Below are 18,439 nucleotides of genomic sequence, written 5' to 3' on the forward strand. Positions count from 1 at the left end.
TCTATAAAATGCAGGAGAATAAAAAATCAAAATATTATCATTTTATAACAACTAATAAATGCAAGGATTCTAGGAAATGATCATCAATGGCTAAAAAAAACATGAGATAAAAGCCAGTGGGGAACTTTATAATTAATGAATCAGGCTGACAGCACCTCAATCTATTGGTTAATATTAGCATTGCTAAAAGACAATAGATGTCCTAATACAATGCAAAAGATAGTATACAACAATTTACAAATTAGATATGCAAAGAAAGAAGGGAGTCAGGTACTTTTGATAATTTTGTTCACAATTATATCCCTCACACCTAGAATCATGCATGCCTGACACATAGGCGGCACCGAATAAGTATTTATTTAATGATTGAGTAAAATTAGGCAGAGGCATTGTTGGAACTACAAACACAAAATTGTTTAATTGGTGTCACTGATAACTTTAAGTCACAAGATCTTACAAATGAAAGACTATCATAAATGTATAAATGGAAGCTCCAAATAGGGTTTTGGCAATTGTTCAGCTCTTGTGTTCTTTTGTTTGTTGTTTAGACTTAGTCTTAATTCTTGCAATAAAATGGATAGGACTTACAGTTTTTACTTACATATTTTTTATCATTAATACTATTTAACATATTACAGTATTACAGATATATTTTATTTACATCTTCCTTTCCCCACCAAGGAATCTCATATTAATATCCTTGGAGAAACCTAATTGTCCCCAAAACACTTCCTCTTTCAGTGTTTTGTTGAATTTGAATTAAGATTCCCTATAGTAAATTGCAAAGTTGTTCAAAATTGACTCCAGGCATCGTAAAAACCCTAAAGCTTCCAAGGGACTTGGTAAAATCTAAAAACTCAATATCTCCTGAAGGCAAACCACATGTTAGACGTATTATTCTGTGTTATTGTGGTTTCTGTTCTAATTCAATTTGAAATAAAAAAGAAAGCATATGTCCTAAAACTTGCGGTTATTTTTCTGTAATCTTCATTCTAGAAAAAAAGTAAACAAAATAAGAATAACTAATATAATTAAAATAATTTACAATTTGACAAATTTTATTTACAATACATATTGTGTTATTACATAGTCACATTTGCATGTGACAATCATGTTTGATTTTGTTGCTATGACACTGAGATAGCTAAAATAATTTTACACTTAAAATGATTAAATTTTACAATACTATTCTTTAGATATATTTTTCTTTTTGCTTTTCATGCTTATTATTACATTGTTTTAGAAATGAGATGATGTTTATATTTGTAAAGATTAAAGTTAACATTTCAATTGCTTATGAACAAGATGGTTTTTAGCCTTTTTACCTTAAGATTTTTTTTTAAAAACAACTATTATGACATATTGAAGTGTTTAAGTGAATGAATGCAAAAATATGTTTTAGTCAAATGCTTACCCAATAGATCTTACAAGTCACTATATTATATATTGCACTATATGCAAGGAGAATATAAAGCTAAAAGAGAATAAATATGTTTCCTATGATTATAAGTCACTAAGTGTAAGAAACAGGAATTGTCCCGAGACATGTCTGCCTCTACGATTCTTCCACAATATCTCACATTGCTCATTTCATTGACAGTGGATACCAAACTGATCTTGTATTTCTGCAATCATTCTACCCACTGCCCTGCTCTGCTCATGCTGGTATGTGTGTCTGGAATGTTCGTGTCTCCTCTTGCAGCATGTGGTGCATCTTCTTACTCTAGAGAGGCCTTTCCTGGCCACGCAATCCATCTTGGTTCTTTTGCTCCAGTATTCTCTATCATAATATCTTATTTGTTTCCTTCATATAACATTCCGCTGTTTGTAGTTTTATAGTTTTTATGTGATCTGTCTCTCCCATTGGACTAAAAACTCTCTAAAACAGAGAAGAGCCCACTAACACCCAGTACCTTGCACAGAGTCATTCAAATAGTTTCTAAAAAAAAAGAAAAGAAAAGTCAATGAAAGCTTGACATCTCTGCTCTATTTTGTATCTTCCTTTAAATGCCAGGACAATGGAAATATTGAATGACTCTATTTCCTTCTAAGTATCAAATACTGGAAAGCTTAGAGCCTGTTCTTTTAGGGCTGAGTAGGGCATGGTAACCAGACAGAAACTCAGTAACTCAGGGTAAATCCCAAGTTAGAACTGTGAACATGTTTGTTAAAAACTACTGCTGTGATGGTGTGGACATACTTTGGTGGTTTTCCAATTCATTGTGCTTACATAATTCGGTGAGGGATATAAACTGTGCATTGACTCTACCTTATGTACTAATGGCTCTTCTTTTTTCCAATACTTTGCACTTAAACAAACATGTCTCACGTATGTTTCTGAGTCAGTCCACTTAGAGTACAACATACAAACTTTCATGGAGAAAGAAACCAAAATTAAGTCTATGGCATTTCTCATTAGGCCCGTTGCCTGATTTTCATTAGGCCTGTTGCCTTTCTCTCATTAGGCCCACTGCCTGGTTTTCACTGCCTAAGCTTCATTAGGCCTGTTGCCTGACTTTTATTAGGTACATTACCTGATTCTTATTAGGCCCGATGCCTGATTTCTTTTTGACCCTCGGCACATGGGGCCAGCACTTATTGTCATGGCTGGTTTATTGGTTGTTGACGGTCTTTCCCCAAATTTGTGATAACCAGAATTCAGTTTCTTAAGCCCAATGAGAGGCATAAGTAAAGAGATATTTTCACAACAAAGGCATGTTTGAAACCTAGGCATCCCCCCATCCATTGATAATTAATTAGCCTTTCTAAAAATTTGAAGTTGATGTAAATTTTCAAATCAGTACATGCCACATGAAATAGCCTTGCAGCAGAATGAAAAAGAATGCCATTAATTTGAATTCATTTGAATTGGAACAAAAATAATTTAAATTATGTTATTAGGTTAATTAAGTATTTTATTTTCTATTACATTTATTTATTATACATTGGGAAATCAGTGACCTTTGTCACAATGTCTCTTTTGTAATTACAAAACAGAATATAGTTTAGTGTCATTAATTTATTCACATGAACACTGGATTGATAGTTAAGCCATCTTAACCCAAATTCAATGTATTTATAAATAGAAAATAGTACATTATGCACATAAACGTATATGCTTTTCCTGAGACATCACACTACACAGTTCACATATTTAGCAGCCAGCAATAAAACAGTTTTTCATTTCACTGAAGGCAACTCTTTATGTATTCTTAGATTGTTTTAAGTATAGTTTAGCAGCTTTAAACACTAAATAATCTCCATTCTCTTTGAAATATGAAAGACAACATATAGTTTCTGAAAGCAATATGCTCCAAATATTAACCAATAAGATGTATACACATTTTATTAAAAAGTAGTACACATATCATTAAAAAATTAATTTATGTAATTAACTTCTAGATGCTACTAATGTTATAACTTACATATATAATATTGGCATACTTAAAATGTTTTGAATTCAAAAATACATTCTCAAATTCTTTCAAGTTATTGACTATGTAATAACATTAAATAATGATATTCAAAATTTGAAAGTTGTTCACTTAAACATTTGGAAAATATTGTCATTCATTCTTATCAAGGGAATATTAACATTTCTTTGACAATCTTTGAAATTTTACTTTTTGTGAAATTTCATATACTCAAAAAGTAAAATGTTTTTATTTACTTTAGAAGAATTCAGTGTGATAAATAGAAGTAATTATAGATAGATTGTGTTTATCAATGTGTTTGTAATACATTGCCATAGTTTTTGATTCAGGATCAAAAATTAGTCCTGAATTCCTTAGTGAATGCACATTTGAATCATCTTCTATTTTAGTCCAAGAAGCCTGGTGAAACACCATTTTCTCATTTCCACATGTTACTCTCTAATATTTTAGGCAGTCTGCTGACAGAAAGGGAGCATATTATATATTGGACAGGATGTTGGCCTGATCATATCGGGAGGCTCCATCCCTGTTCAAAGACCCATATCTTATACACTTACTGCTAAATCTGTCTAGGACTGCAAGAACTTTGATCTTGAAATTGTCACTCTATTAATCATTTGCATGTGAAAAGCTGACGACTAATAACATTCTCTCTTGACAGTAGTGTTTAGAAGAACTGTTCATTAAACATTTGGCCCAGGAATTATGACAGACGCATTGGTTTGAAAGACATATTTTGACGAAATGTTGTGTTGGGGGGATTCATACATCACTAGTGTCCACATTCACTGATGTATTCCTTGTCAAAACATTAGCTTGCCAACACATAGTCACAGGCTTGTCTGGATTAAGTTGTCTTTAAGCACTCTAGAAAAATAAGCACTCCCTTTAACATTCTTCTGGGAAGAAAATGCCAAAAATGGGGTAATAACCTACTGACATTGACATCTGCACCCACATTGAACTACATATTGTATACTTCATTGTCATATTGATTTAAAGAAGACAGTCTTGAAAAATTAGACCCCTTTATTCATTTATACAGAGCCATAAGGGGCCAAACTACACATTCCTTAAAAATGCCTTTACCCTAATAGGCAAGTGTGATTAGCATTACTTACTTTGAGAAAATCTGTCTCTTTTTGAGCATGGATTAGTGCTTCTGTTTTATTTTTTCTATTTCTATAATGCTATAGCAGATAGACGTTGTTTTGTGATATTTAGTCATTGACTCCAAAATAGTTTGGGATATGAAAAATGATGCTGAAAATAAGTATTAAGAAGAAAAAATACTTCTTGTACTACTATTTAACTCTGATAATAAAGAACGTGTTGATATCTAATCTTCATTGTTTCTAGAAAGACTTCTCGTTTATTTCATTCAGTCATTGATTTTAAAATATTGGTCAAGTATCATATTCAGGAAAGTTGTTGGCTGGGCTAGGAAATTGTGTATGCAAGCCAGCTATCAAAATCTAAGGTCAAAATCAATTGACTGAAATGCAAACCATCAGAGTTTAGATAATGTGAATTAGAAGGTGACCCCATCAACTGCACATGCACCTCCTTAGGTCTAATTGCGTTAAAAGGAAAGCTATTCTTAGTTTATCTAAGGCAGTGAGTTCATGGATCATCCCAGAATGTCTTTTCACCTGTTTCTGATTCTTAGGGGTTGTTTTCAGGCTTACATACATAAAGATGTACAATGTTTCAAAAATTAAGGAGAAGAGAAAAAGAAAGCCCAAGATTCATATACTTGGTTAGACTTCCACTGGTTGGAGATGGATTGTAGTACTAACAAAAGTATTTCTCTTAACCCACTTCAACATACGGATGTGGCATTTCAATCTTAAACTAAGACTATGCCTGTATGACTTTGAAAGTGGGATGGTTTCATAGTTGTTGCTGGGAAAATTTGAAGTACTGATTGAAGAAGGTAATTCTATTATAATTTCTATAAGTGTCAGAATGTATTGAGTAAACTGGCCATCGAATAAATTACTGTGTCCCTCAACCCTTTCCCCAAAGTCTGAGTTTCTACTTCTTGAAACGTATCCCAACCTCTTATCTTTCAGGTTTCAAATCTCCCTAACAGCCCTTTCCTACATCCTCCTGTGTACTGGTGACTCCACCTCCCATCAAATCATCTATGGAGCTTTTTTCTCCTTTCTGTATCTTCATCATCATCTCAAACTTTACCACCAGCCAGTATTTCCTATTTACATCACCCAACTAGACTTGTATCCATCAATACATTGCTGATGTCTCTGTCCACTACCAGTTTGTATAGGAAAATATGTTTAAATGCTTTGTGCTAAAAGTTTGTAAAACCAAAGGAATATTTTGGAGAAAAAAGAAATCAAGTAAAACTACAATTCATCTCTTTTGTTAGTTACCTTAATAAAATCCTTTTTCCCCCTTCTGTAAGATTTAAATAATCCTACCATCAGTATATTGCAGTTACCGAAAATCTTTATTCCTTCCATAATTATTTCTTTTTTGTTCTGTAACATCTACTGTTATCTTCTGAGGGAGGTGACACTTTCTTGGTTAAACCCAGTAGTGAGTTAAAAATTCCCCTTTCAACATTTCTTGCTCTCAGGATTATCTCTTTGCTCTTCATTTAAGTTCCATTGCTTATATGTTCTCAACAATCTATTGATGATTTTATATCATTGTATGGATGGCGGTCGGTGTCTGATTCATACTGGCTCTAACTTTAGGAATAATCCTGAAATTTCTTCTTCAATTTTGACCAGAGCTGTTTGGAAATGTTGACATAAGCTCTGCCATAGGCACAGTGGACATTCAACGGTAGCCTGAAATTCAACTAATATTTGTTGTCCAATGTGGCAGACTTTATGATAGATGCTGAGTGAATGCTAAGTAATGTATAAGAAGTTGTCTTTGCAGTGAGGGAGCCCACACTTTTCAAGTAAAAGTGGAACAACCCCAGAAGGCACTCTTAACAATCATAAACATATTATATATGTTTTTGTGTTCAAAAGTAGTATTTATTGATAACCATCAGTTCCCTAATAAGGTGAAATTATACCTACTGGGAGAATCCACTATAAAGAAATGTGTTTTCTAAAATGTTGTTTTACATTAAATATAATGTAAAGTTGTACATTTAACTCATAAAATAAATGAACCAGTGTTATATCCATGGGGCATTTCAGCATATCATCCTCCAACACGTATCTCCTTCAGGCTGTCAAATACTAAGGGATGCTAGTGATCTGAAAATCCTCTTGATTTCCTAAATTCTAGAATATGAAATTAACTTCAGGGATCCTGGGCTATACAGTGTGACAGATAAAACTCAGCTTAAGTAAGAAACAGAAGTGTGACTTTAAGAAATTTGAACTTAGAACCTACAAACTGTTTCACAGTGTAATTTAGAGTCTTCATGTGCTTTACCTCTAATGCTTATTTGATTGTCTCACATTTTCTAATTTCATGTACGAGTCATATCTTTTTATGCCATTTTAACTGACTCAAATTCACCACTTTTGGAACTACTATTGTGTCCATACTGTAAGCCATGTGTGGTTTAAACACAGCTCTATAATGACTTGATTCATGATGTTCAAGGCATTCTGTGAAAGCTCTTCACTGTAGTTGGCTTAAGTTACAACTTTAATATTGTCTTTTGAGTGTGCTTTTTGTTTTTTATTAAAAGAAAAAAATGCAAGAAAAATATGTCATTGAGATTGATAGTAATGGCCAGCTGTTATGATCTCAATGGAAGTATTAGAGGCCCTGCCTAAGGTGCACTGAAGAGTGCCAAGCCTCATAGCAACTCAGCTCATCCTAAAAAGCACCATGGCCTGGAGTGAAAGCTGCAATTTAAAAATCTCCCAGAGACCCATTATTTGCAAATCATTGACACAACAAACTGTAACAACCCTGGTCCTCCTTGTCAATGCATGCTTAGGGAGCTTTTTATCCGCAGAACCTTGCATGCTCAATAACTTTTCGTACTAAAAATCCTTATGAAATTTCTGAAGAAAATGAGCAACTGCGCATGGGCCAAAATCGACTTTCAACATTAAAAAGGAAAATTACAATTGATTAGACTGATCAGTGGTATCATATATGGAAAACAATTCTCACAAGTCCAGGGTAAGCTTTCATGTAACTAGATTTTTTAAAAATAAAGTGAACTGGGGCCGGGCGCGGTGGCTCAAGCCTGTAATCCCAGCACTTTGGGAGGCCGAGACGGGCGGATCACGAGGTCAGGAGATCGAGACCATCCTGGTTAACACGGTGAAACCCCGCCTTTACTAAAAAACATACAAAAAACTAGCTGGGCGAGGTGGCGGGAGCCTGTAGTCCCAGCTACTCGGGATGCTGAGGCAGGAGAATGGCGTAAACCCGGGAGGCGGAGCTTGCAGTGAGCTGAGATCCGGCCACTGCACTCCAGCCTGGACGACAGAGCGAGACTCCGTCTCAATAAATAAATAAATAAATAAATAAATAAATAAATAAATAAAGTGAACTGGTTATTCAGGTTTTTAATAATAAGAATCACCTGAAACATCTCTGTTGTCACTCTCTCCTGTTTCTTCAGCTAAGATCTTAAAAATAAACTAATGGCTTTCCCTATAAACTTGAGGAAAAGAAAATATCACTCTGGAGTTTCAACTTTTTGCCAAGTTTAACCACAAAAAGAAATTTCACAAAAAGAACCAACTTTTCTCATTATTCTTTCCATTTTGTTAATTTCTTCTCACATTCTTATCGTCTTCCATTTTTTTTCTTACGTGCATTCTGTTTTCTTTTACTATCCCAAGTGAACACAATAATATTTTGGTTGACTTTTAATAAATACATTTAATAAATGAAAGCTGAGATATTAACTTTTAAAACAAAGGATTTATAGTGTAAACAGGGAAACAGGTTTAGCTCTTAGTAGTCACTGCAGGGATATTCCTCAAAGAAGGACATATTTAGGTTTGAGCTGTTAATATTTTAATACATTATACTATCTATTTACAGAAATGTGATTTGGTTGAATCTTATTTTGCTGCTAGAGTTGATAGTACTTCTAAGTGTGGTGTCATTAGAAAGCCTTACCAAAATTTTGAAAATAAGAGAAATGTATAGGATGATAAAGGAGAAGTACCATTAATAGAGGATAGAAAATTAGAGGCATAGACAGAAAAATGAGTAGTGTTTTAGATTGCTAGGGAATGAGGACACTGGAATAGAAAAATCCCAAGATGTGTAACCAAAAGACAAACTACCAAAAACAACAACAACAAAAATATCCAAGACTATTACAAGAAAAAGGTATTGACTTGGATACTACAAGTGCTTCTTCTCATACATACTATATGGGACAGTATTCTTATCCATACACAGAGAGAGGTCCCCAATAATTGTGCTAGGTTTGAGTTATAATCCCCATATTAACAGTTATAATCCCCATATTAACTGAAATTTTCAAACTATGAAAAAAGCAATTTTCTCAGTTGTAACTATCACCAAGTACCCAACTTATTCCATATCAAGCCTCCCGACTAGTTCTTTTTTAGAGTAAACTATTTCAACGTTTACCACTAACTTCTATTAGTCCAATAATTACAGCATCAAAATATTATTTAATCATTTCTACTATCTTTATCTTGTTAACGTGTCTTGCTTTTTCAAAGACTTTCATACCTATTATCTCCTTTCAGCAGCTAAACAAATCACACAGAAGATAAGGTAGGAATTACAGTCTCCATTTTACAGAGAAATCCTAGCCTTAGGTGAGCTAGATCATTCATTCAATACTGCACGTGGACTCTGGTTTTATGGGTCTAGGCTCTTTTTACTGAGGGATAAAAAGATAAAGACACAGATTACACATCTATAACTATAGATAATATAGTCAATATAGTGGTTCTCATTGGAAACTATTTTGCCCCCAAGAGGACATTTGGCGGTGTTTGGAGAAAGTTTTGTTTGTCTTTCCTGGAATGAGAGAAAGTGCTATGGCATCTAGATGTTAGAGGCCAGGGATTCTGCTAAACATCCCTCAGTGCACAGCATAGCCTCTTCCAATAAAGAACTGTCGGACTCAAAATTTCAATAATGCCAAGGTTAAGAAATATTGCTATAGATGAAATGGATACAGTTAATACAGCCACAGATGATACAGATGTAGATATATAGACATAGATTTAGACCTAGGTAACATATAGCTCTACCTAGATCTACCTCTAGGTATTGTTCTGGTTCCTCTGAACAGGTGGAATCAACCTTACTATGTTTACCTATTTTACTGGTACTATATAGAACCAGCTTTTCTCCTTCTGCTCACATCTTTATCATTTTCCATTTTTTCTTACGTGTATTCTGTTTTCTTTTGCTGTCCCAAGTGAACACAGTAAGATTTTGGTTGACTTTTAATACATGCATTTGAGATTATAAATTTTCCTCTCATTTAAAAGCATTCTACATATTTTGATATATTGTTCTTTTGCTTTCTTTGCCAAATAAGGTGTATTTTTAATTTCTCTCTTAAAATAATGAATTATATAAGAACGTGTTTTTAATTTTCCAAATATACCACTGACATAAGCCAACTTTTTACTATTAATTTCTTGTTTAATTGCATTACAGTTAGAGTATAGTATCTGGATAATAACAATTCCTTTGAAAGTTATTTTGTTAGTGGCTATATTTTAAATTATTTTTTCTAAATATTGTCTATGAAAATGATCCTTGAATACAGGGTTATACATATGTATATATGTGTGTGTGTGTGTGTGTGTGTGTGTGTGTATGTGTGTGTGTATTAGGTGAAATTTGTTAATTTGCTATTCAAATTTCTCATATTTTTATTTACACATTTTAGTTGATCTACTCTTTTCTAACATTGTATGTTAAAAACTGCAATCCGATTGTGGATTTGGTGATTTCTCTTTGCAATTTTCTCCTTTTTTGTTTTATACAATTCAGATAATATAATTAGGGTACATAATGACTTTTATATATTCCTACAGGGGTGGTTCCTTTAATTATGATGCGGTATTCCTCTACTGTAGCTTGAGTGTGGCCCCTCCAAAATTCAGATGTTGCCAATGTGATAGCATTAAGAGGTAGATTATTGAAGTGGTAATTAGGCCAAGAGCACTTGTCCCCTGTGAATGGGATTAGGCCCATAGACAAGACGCTTCTGCTAGCTTGCTCTTTGGCTCTTCTGGCATGTAAGAACATGGTGTTCTGCCCTTCTGTAGGATGCAACCTCACCAGACAACTCAACCTGCTGGTACCTTAGTCTTGGACTTCTCAGATTCTAGAACTGAGAAAAAATAAATTTCTGTTCTTTATAAATTACCTAGTGTAGGGTATTTTGTCATAGCAGCACAAAATATATTAAGACAATTTCTTATTGTTTTAAATGATACTCTGCTTGTTAAGGCAAATAATACTTTGCATTGCTAGGGCAGTCTTCTCTCAGTGTTTACAAAGTATTGCTATTTTCATTCCTTTATTTTTGCTTTTTTGGTGGAGTTTTGCTTTTAGATATGATTGAGAATATAGCATATAGCTAGATCCTCTTTTTTATAACCAATCAGATAATTATGGTTTTTAATGTAAGTTTACTTTATTTACATTATTTTTAGTTAGATAATTGGATTTTTTATAGTTACAATTAGCCCTTAAACAATACAGATTTGAACTACATGGGTCCACTTATACATGGATTTTTTCAAACAAATGTAGATTTGAGGCATCTGAAACCTTGCATATTCAGAAAGCCAAATTTTCACATACCCGAGTTCTCCAGGACCAACTGTGGGACTTGAACACATGTGGACTCTGGCATATGCAGGGGTTCTGAAACCAATTTCCTGAGTATACCCAGAAACAGCCATATTTTGTGCTTTCAGTTCACTAGGATTTTTATTCCCCTTCATCTTCTTCATCTTTTTCCTCCCCCTCCTCCTCTTCTTCTTCTTCGCTGCTTCCTCCTGTTTCTCTCCTCTTCTGTCTTCTACTAGGGTTGATAATGTTTTCATTACTCCTCCTCCGTTTCCTTCTGCTTGTTTGGACACTAAACATTGTATTTCTGGTCTTTTACGGAGTAGTCTAAATTGTTCACATAGTAGATATTTCTTAAAGAATCTAAAATTCACGTTACTGCACATGTGCTCTCTGGGCCAGCAGGTGGCTTGGCTTAAATCCTGCTTGTATTCATGCTTTCCTTTTTCCCTCCAGATGTAAGTTCACTAGGGTACCATACAGCTATTGTGTGGGCCACATTCTAATCCACAGCATCAAGCTTCAGTTCTGGTCTCCAGTTAGGCATGGTGCTCTATTGGTTCCTAATATTTAATACCAAATTCCCAGCTCCCTCACATAATTCTGGACTTGAAAATAAGGAGACATGTGGCTTTAGCTTTGATTTCTGTGTTTTATTTCTACTTTGTTTAGCATTTAGGGGAGTTGTATCACAGCATAAATTCCTTGAGTCATCTTGCCCAATGTTTCTATGTTTCTTTAGTTTGTCTCATATGTACAACATGATGAGAGACTAAGGTTGGAGCTGAGATACATAATAAAATAACTCTTCAGGAATCACTTGGATTTCTAATGGTAGCCAAGAAAAGAATAGGAATGCTCTAGGAGCCGTGACATGGTTGTAGAATGATGAGCAACTGTCTCTGGGAATGAAAAAGAAGAAATAATGGGGCATGCAATAACCATCTACTGAATGGAGAAGTAAATAAACAGATTATTTAGAAGTAAGGAGAGAATGTAGTAGTGGACAGCAACAAATAATTTTCTTTCTAACTGATTTTACATGTCACACTATTACTGTGGTATACCTACTTTCAGAAAATAGACTGGAAGTGCCTGTGAATCATTTTGATATGTTTCATTTTATTTGTTATAGACTACTTTTAAATTTAATATAGCTATAAAACAAATGTGAACCGCTTTTAGTTTACAAAAAAATGAGCATATACGCAAATTTGAAGAAATATGATTTTCCTTCAAATTTGTCAAAAGAAAGTGAGGTGAGAATCGGGAGGAGGGAGGTTTGAGAACATTTCCAGATGAAGAATCTGGATCTCATCAATTTCATAGCCCAGAAAGTTCTTCACATTTAGGAGTTATATTTTATTATTGAGTTGAAACAAACAGTGAGAAGATAGACCACATTACAGAATATAAGAATTTTAAAACATCCCCCCATGCTTAAGATGATATTTTCCTCCCTAAAATTATAAGATGAATTTCATGCTCATAAAAGATGGCAAACTGATTTTCTGCGAGAAATCTGCTTTCTATTTGTGGAACAAGTCTAATGTGACCAGCCCCTACCTCTACTTCTTCACATAGAAACATTTTTCAGTGTTGGATTCTAGCACATTCAGAGGATATGGTGAGCTCAAACAAAACATGATTAATTGTCAGAAACTGCCACCCATCTACAGCAGGATATGTTTGGCATGACAGTAGCACAGCTGGCGTAGCAGGGTTCAATGACATTTTTTCTGTAAAAGGCCAGAGAAGTAAATAATTTGGGCTTTGTGGGCCACATGGGCTCTGTTGCAACTACTCAACTCTGTCACAGGCATGAAAGCTGCTGTAGACAATACATAAATAAATAGGTAGGGGTGTGTTCCTACAAAACTTTATTTATAAAACTGGGTTGTGGGCTGGATTTACTGCATTGCCTATTCTTTGCAGACCCTTGTCTTAGAGCTCTTGTGGACCACAAAATAAGACATGCTGTGTCTTTAAGTAGACAAATTTATAATTACATCATTCTATTAGTTATGTGGCTGCACCTGTGAGAAGTTATAACTCTAGTAAGTAGTAAAACAGAGATATGAGAACTCCATTTTCCTGCCATCCGGTACAAATACCAGTATACAACCAAATCATCATATCTAATTGTTACCAATGTGAGAAAGATCAGAAAGTATTATTTTTTAAACCATCTGTACCACATCACTTGTGATCTTTAAAATATGTATTATCTTCACCACTCTCTGTTAAAATTTCCCTTTTATTGAGATTTATAGAACCTGAAGTAATGTGAAAAATTGGCAATTTTCTAGTACATGTAACTGAGGGGGGAACCTATAGAGATCATTTAGGTCCAAAGGTGACTCGATTGACCTTAAATTTCATTGCTTTCCTATGTGCATACTCCCAAATGCACAGAATAATTAGCAACTTCATTTTGTGTTTGCTACATTATGTATTTTGTACTTAGGAAAGTAAAGGAATTCATTGAATTGTTCAAAGAATTTATGCCTACTAAACCGCAGTAGAGTGTTAAAGAATTACACAGATTCATCTCTAAATATTGTAATAAATATATCACATCCAATTGCTATATTCAAATATTTGACCTGAAGGAATAGGAAAATATTAAAAATTCCAGGTTAACCACCTGAGCATCAAAGTCTCAGCAAAGTCAAGTATATCCAGCAGAAAACAGCAGCGTTTTACCAGGTGACACACCTCTTAATATCCACATTCTGTCATAATTCCCCCCAAAGTCCCAACTCCAAAGAAATAATACGTTTTGTAAAAGTCCAAAACATTAAAAAATATAAAATATGATTAAAATGATACATGATTTTGATGAAATCATTAAATATTAGTAAATATGATTAAAATACTATGCTGTGAAACCAAATTTTATTTTTTCTGTGATATTTGCTAATATGCAATTCTTAAAAAGACAAGAGGTCTGTAGTCTGATATCGTATCTTTTTAGGCAGATAGGACTGAAAAGTCCTTATATAGTGCCTATCCCTTCCAGCATGAACCTCTGCTACAGAAACATGTGAGGACTGTGCGCTTTAAAAAAAAACAAAAAACAAAAAACAACAAAAAAAAAGACATCAATAATGGTAAATTAGAGAAACAAAACTCCGAAACAGAAGCAATGGCAAAAATTTCCTTTTAATAGGATCTATTTAGAAAAATGCAAAAGTGGCTCCTTTTTTTAATACGACCAGATTGACTGACAATACCACCTCATATGATGATTGGCTTTCTACTTCACATAATCTTACATAGATTTTTGTGTGTGTGTTAATTCTACTTTAAAAAGAAATAAGAACAAAATTCATTTGTATAGGTAATTCAGGTCAACACATATTTTTATTAAAGTTACACAAGCAAAACCATTTAAAAGTTACCTGGGTTCCCCAAATGATTGGCATAATACCTTTGAGAGATGCCATTCCACATAAATAGAATGTGAGCTATTCATTTTCACAGACATCTACAGGTATCATATAAAGCACGTGAAGTAAAGCATGCACTGGCAAAATATGTTGGAAAATAAGGTGATTATATGGATGGTTAATAACTACTCAAATTTCCTAACGTCAGTAGTCCAGTGTTCCAGGTAACTTAGTCTGGGATAGCTAGGAGAGTTTGTTTCCCTTTGCATGTAACTGATAGAGAATGTGGCTTGCTGTGTTATATAGTTTTGGTTAAAATTATTTTACTAGTTCTCAATCAGGTCAACAGATAAGATGCAACGTAATTATAAGAAAATAATGTGTGTACAATATCATCAAATCACCAACTTTGAGAACCTCACACATTATGGTTTATCTTTATAAATAGGCATACATATATGTAAGCATTACTTTATAGATGCAGATATAACTATTACAATACAGTACAAATACAGTATTAGAAACTGTAAGTGGTCCTTCATAATCTTTTCTCTCCTTTTTAAATATTAACACTTTTCATCAGGACTCATTGGTATCTTGAATAAAGACTTCATTTCTGAAAACACAGGTAGGTGTTGCCATGAAAGTGTTCTAGCCCATTGATAACAAGAGTTCTTCTACAGCAACCTCTGTTTTAAAAAAATAAAAGTATGTATCTTTGTTGATTACCTTTCTTGATTGTCCCTTATTTTCTGCCAACTGGATGGCAGATGTGATTTTAGGAGTTGCACAAGCCAGCCATCTTATCTTGACTTAACATTATGGATGGAGGCCACATGACAGAGAGCCGTGGCAAATGCTCATGGCAAATGCACATGAAAGCAATGCACAAACCACAGCAGCCTAGAACTGATAACTAACTCAAGAACTTCATGTGAAACTAAAATAAAACTCTGTTCTCTTTAAGTCATTATTTTCAGGTCCCACTTATAAATATATACATACACATATACATACATAATTGGAAACATAATCTAATGTATTTTAATCACTATAGATTAAATATAAGTGCATTCTTACTTTCTGAATAATGTAATCACTGTCAATAAGGTAATTAATGCTAACAGTAAATGTGTTGTCAGGGCTCCTGAAGATTAGATTAACCTCATTGCCATCTGAGAGAGAAGCTGCTGGTTAATATATTTTAATTCCCTGGAGGCTCAGTGTCCTCCCTTAATTTGGAGTCTCTGCCAATTCATTGTCTTTTCCTTGCATCCAGCCTCCCCTCTTCCTCTGGTTTCCTTCTTTTGTTATCTTTCTTTTGGCCTTTACTTTGAGATTGCTTCTTCTTCAAGCCCACCCTAAATTCAAATCAATTGCTTGTTCATTGGTCCTCTGGCAGCAAGAATTTCCTTTGACGCAGCAGATGCTGTAATATAGCAAAACTGTCTATTGATGTTCATGAGAGAAAACTTCCTCAAGGCAAGAACTGTATCAGACACATAGCACAGTCTTGATAAATATTGTGCGATAAATTAATGCATGCTTTAACTTAGTCCTCTTTCTTATTTTCACTTCTGTCATCACATCAGAAAATATTCGGATTTTTAAAAAATAGGGTTGAATTTAAGTGTTGCTTTTATAATCTTATCTACTTCATAGAATAGCATTCCAAAGCCATTTTAACTTCCCTATCTTATTCAGCCTGAAGTGAATCTCTTTTCTCAGTTTCCCAAATAAAAGTATTATTTTCAAATTAATTTATACATTCTTTTTTCCATTGCTAAAAAATAGAAATGGGAAATTAAAGGCTAAATGCAAATATCTACATATAGGCCAATATGTTGAATTGTGTAAATGAGCATCTCTTCTGATTCTTAGCATCCTGGCGGGTCAAATGCTAAGTTATAGCAGTGTGACAATGCACACGCAAGGAAATCCAGAAAATATACCATCCTCATTATTGGAAAGAAGAAAGGAAATTCCTCAAGAAACATTTCTGGTCCTGAATCCTGAGAGAAGTTTTTAACATGATGTAATCTACAGAGGGCATTGTGCAATGCAGTGGGCAATATCATTCTGTAAGGTATACAGAAATTAATTTTCTATAGCCTATTCTTATGCTTCATTTCATAAAAGTGAAAGGTGTAATGATGAAGTGAAGCCCAGTGAAGGTGACTGGGTGATGGTGTCTAATTTGATCATAAAAAAGAACATTTGATTTTCCAAAGAAATAGAGGGGTGGCAGGCACCTTGGAGAACTCTCCCTTGAGCTCGTCTTTGAAGAACTGTTACTAAGAGCCAAACAGCAATTAATTCAAGGTTTTCCTGTAGGACAAAAGGACTGAAGTCGTTTTGTTCTTAACAGGTTTTTAAGAATAAATTTCTAAGCTTTGAAAAGCCATGTGAGTGCTGTCATTTTTTCAAAGAGAATTAAGGATTCTCTATATTATTCTCCTCAAAATGGAGAAATTACCACCCCTTCAAGAATGTATCTACAGGAAAGACAAACAAAAACCTACTTTTTTGTTTTGTTTTGTTTCGCATCAGAAGCCCTTTGAACACAGTTCTTGAATAAAACCTGTGTAAAGCCTTTGAATTTTTACAACATGGCAACTCAGAGAGGGATATGGCTTGAAAAAGCACCCAGAGCAGGTGATGCCAAGTTTCTACCAAGGCCACAGAAAGATCCAGCTATAATCCTAAGAAACGTTTATAGGAATGTGGTTTCACAAGAGTCAGAAGGAAAAATGGGAAAACACATCTCTAATTGAATCGCTGTATTACACAGCTCTGTGGCATATTTGATCCTGAACATATAACTATTGGAGAATATCTGGCAGAAATAACAACTTCTGTGTTGCCACAGTGCTTTTTTCCTAGCTAAAAGGTGGCTTCTAGGCAACATAATTCTTAACACTACACCAACCTAGTTCACAATGAGCTACTGGTGTCCTCAACACATAAGGACACATTTGTCTTCTTCTTTACTCTGGCAGACAAATGGTTACTGTCTACTCAGTATGGGCATCCTTAGGGGACAGGATACTAGCAAATTCAATCTGTTTTCATGAGTGGAAGAGCTTTGGTCATTCCACTACAAGGATAAATAACTCCAAACCTGCGTGCCACAAATGTGTCTGATGCTCAACCAAAACTATTTGCCCTTTAAAATACACAAAGATTTTCTGCCATTTTGTGACCATATGAGCTGCATTTTAGAAGTAAATCAACATACTGTAGTTTCCAAAGTATGCTTTAGTACTTAATGGATTTTATACAATATACTTAACATTTCAGCAGTGATAGGAAAGTAAATATTAATCTCCCTAGTCAATTAATCTAAACAGAATTGTCATCCTAAAGTCGAAGCATTTTTATACAGCTGTGTTACCCTGTGTCCAAAGGAATGGTATAAACAAAATCTGTGATTAAGGATTTGGCACTGTGTCAAGCATCTCAGAAACAGCACCTTTCTGACCTTTTAATTTTTTTTTTTGGCCAGATCCAAATTATTTTGCATTCGATACAAGTAGAAAGGAATCTAGGCACAGAACAATGTAAGCAAACATAGTATCTCCTGTCCGACAGAAAGCCAGTGGGTGATGTGTCTGAAAAACTCAGTAACTGCTTCTCTTTATGAGCTTATGGATAGCCTGGAATGGGTATTAGTACTTACACTTCTTCCTTGAGTGTAACTTGAAGAAGATTGTGCTTAAAAACCTAAGCAATCTGGGAGCAGTGGGAAGCAGAAGCATAGGTGGGGAGCCCTGGGAAATGCATGTAAGACCTAAGAACTTGAAGAGAAGGTAAGTGGATGGTAGAACATATTTATCAATGATTAAAGTATAT

This window comes from Trachypithecus francoisi, unplaced genomic scaffold (assembly GCF_009764315.1).
Source record: "Trachypithecus francoisi isolate TF-2019V2 unplaced genomic scaffold, Tfra_2.0 Lachesis_group12, whole genome shotgun sequence".
Lineage (NCBI taxonomy): Eukaryota > Metazoa > Chordata > Mammalia > Primates > Cercopithecidae > Trachypithecus > Trachypithecus francoisi.